Source organism: Crocuta crocuta, unplaced genomic scaffold (assembly GCF_008692635.1).
Source record: "Crocuta crocuta isolate KB4526 unplaced genomic scaffold, BGI_CrCroc_1.0 scaffold70, whole genome shotgun sequence".
NCBI classification, from domain to species: Eukaryota; Metazoa; Chordata; class Mammalia; order Carnivora; family Hyaenidae; genus Crocuta; species Crocuta crocuta.
Genome location: NW_027528417.1, coordinates 3,628,479 through 3,630,683, shown reverse-complemented (window position 1 = coordinate 3,630,683; position 2,205 = coordinate 3,628,479). Strand labels below are relative to the sequence as shown.

Here is a 2,205-nt window from a genome sequence, read left to right as displayed (position 1 = left end):
CCCCGGCCCCGCGGCCATCTGGGTGGTGCCTGAGGCTGCCCGGGCAGTTCTGGGAGAGGAACTTGCTTGGCCCTGGAAAGACTGACTTAGAAGAGCAGAGAAGGCCACATACCAGCCTTTAGAGGGTGTCTGGTCTGAAGGCCAGTGGGTGGGACAATTGTCCCCATCTTAACACGTCGTGTTAGTGACATCTTGGGCTCTACGGGTGCGGGCCAGTTCACCTGGGTGAACCTCAAAAACCTCATGTTAGGAGGAGGCCGAAACCAAAGGAGTTCATACTGTGCGATTTCATTCACAGGAAATTCTAGAACATGGAGAAGGAAGCTGTGGGGATAGGACCAGTCCCCTTGGGGGTAAGAGATTTGGACTGGGAAGGGGGGGAGGGGCGCGACCTTCTGCCACTTGCAATAGAAATATACTAGTGTATATGTTAAGACTTGTAAGTCGGTCACTTAAGGTCTGTTCAGAATTTTACTATTTGTAATTCGTACTTCAATAAAAAAAAAAGGTAATTTGGTGCTCAGCGTAGATAAGCAAAAAGATGGAGGAGGGGGGGAGAATATATATATATATATATTCTCCCCCGCTCCTCTGAATTGGTTCATCAGAATTCAGGTGGTTTTCCAGGGAAAAGTCAACCTGGAAAGAGCTCTGCAGTCACCCCAGCTGGACAAATGTGCTCCAAGGCCTCAGCTTCAGAGCCACCTCCCCTCCAGGACCCATCCCTCCTGAGGCCCAAGTACTGTCCTGAGATGGAGAGAGCTTCCAGAAGGAAGAAGAGCGTCACTGCCCCACCGGAAAGGCCCGGGTCCTCAGCTGCCCTTCCGAGCCCTCTCCTCGGCGCCTGGAGTGAACCTGGGCTCAGTGAACACTCGCAGGCATGTGTGAGGAATGCGAAAATTATCATCAGATAAAACCAACGCGTACATTTCACTGTCAATAAAACTGGAAAACATCCAAACAGAGCCCCTTTGGTGCCATGAAAGAAAAGTCAACGTTTCCTACGTTAACGATGAGGGAAGGGCTCCTCCTGCTCCCATCTCATGCCGACCTGAGTTTCTTTCATAATTTGAGACCGACATGTAAACAGGCACACTCTGGCCTTGCTCCAGACGTGTTGTGTGTATTTCTGGGGTTTGTTTCTTTTCCTTTCTCTGGTTGTTTTTAATTCGTTTTTTTGTTTTGTTTTGTTTTAAACAAAAACGATTGGAAAACAGATGGGGGAAGAGAATTGCCAGAAGGAAGATGGCCCCAGAGGGTCAGAATAGGGATGGGCCGCCAGCCCCCGTTGACTCCCTGTTGGATGGCCCCACCCTCAAAGGCTGACTCCCTGTTGGATGGCCCCACCCTCAAACATCTAAAAAGATTTAAAAAAAAGAAAAAAGATGCCAAGGGATTAAAAAAAAAAAACCCTCCTCTGTCCCCCAGGCCTCCAGGACGCTAAGCCAGTTTGCAAGTGGATGGCCAAGAGGAAAAGCCAGTAGAGGCATCTTAGAGGAGCAGGAAGGTGTAACCCCGGGAACCAGAATCCCACTTGACAGCGGTTGGTGGGCTCGTTTCCTGGAGACAATTGCTCAGAATAAACCAAAAAGAAAAGAAGAAAGAATGAAGGGAGGAAGAAGGTTTGTCTTTTTCCTGGTCAAGTCTCTCCCTTTCTTGAACTGACAGAACACTCTCCAGGAAAATAGGGCTCCGGTGTAAATGGCTTGTGTAGCACATTCCGGGTTTCCGTTAGGACAACTTGCCTCCATAAGAAAGAGGGGGATCTTTACAGCAAGTAATTAACCCCCGTGGCATGGAAATACAGTTGAGTTTTTAGAATACGGTACAGCCATAAAGAACAAATTAGGATTAGACCTCCTAAGGCTGTCACTTATCCATGAGAGGATAAGAGCCACCTATCCAGATGAAGGGCCCAAGACAGTCCCCTGCTATAAAGGAGTATTAAATTTTTCATTACCATCCTAGCTAATAAACACCCTTTCTAAGCAAGGGAGGAGCAAAGAGCCTTCCATTTTCCCTCCGCCAGTTAACATCAGAAAGGGGGTACCATACTTCACTGAATCCTGAAAGCATATCGTTTATATGTTAACAGCCACTTTTAAAACGAAACCTGCCCTAAAAATAGGTAGACAGTAAATTTGCCTTTTTTTCTCGAATTCATCTATAGTCCTGTTTTGTCTTCAAAGATGACACAGGACCTTG

At 47.5% G+C, this 2,205-nt stretch overlaps 1 long non-coding RNA gene across 2 annotated transcripts in view; it reads left to right on the top strand.

Annotated features, from left to right (window-relative positions):
• The window catches only part of LOC144223541 (uncharacterized), a 5,700-nt gene that overhangs the window by 472 nt on the left and 3,023 nt on the right, over positions 1–2,205 (top strand). Inside the window, exons 2-4 of one of the 2 annotated variants that reach the window (XR_013332730.1) lie at positions 299–353; positions 609–1,287; positions 1,322–1,622. This is a non-coding gene — a long non-coding RNA (uncharacterized LOC144223541). Of the gene's footprint in view, positions 1–298; positions 354–608; positions 1,288–1,321; positions 2,160–2,205 lie in introns of those variants that run through there. The other variant, XR_013332729.1, reaches the window with a different exon arrangement.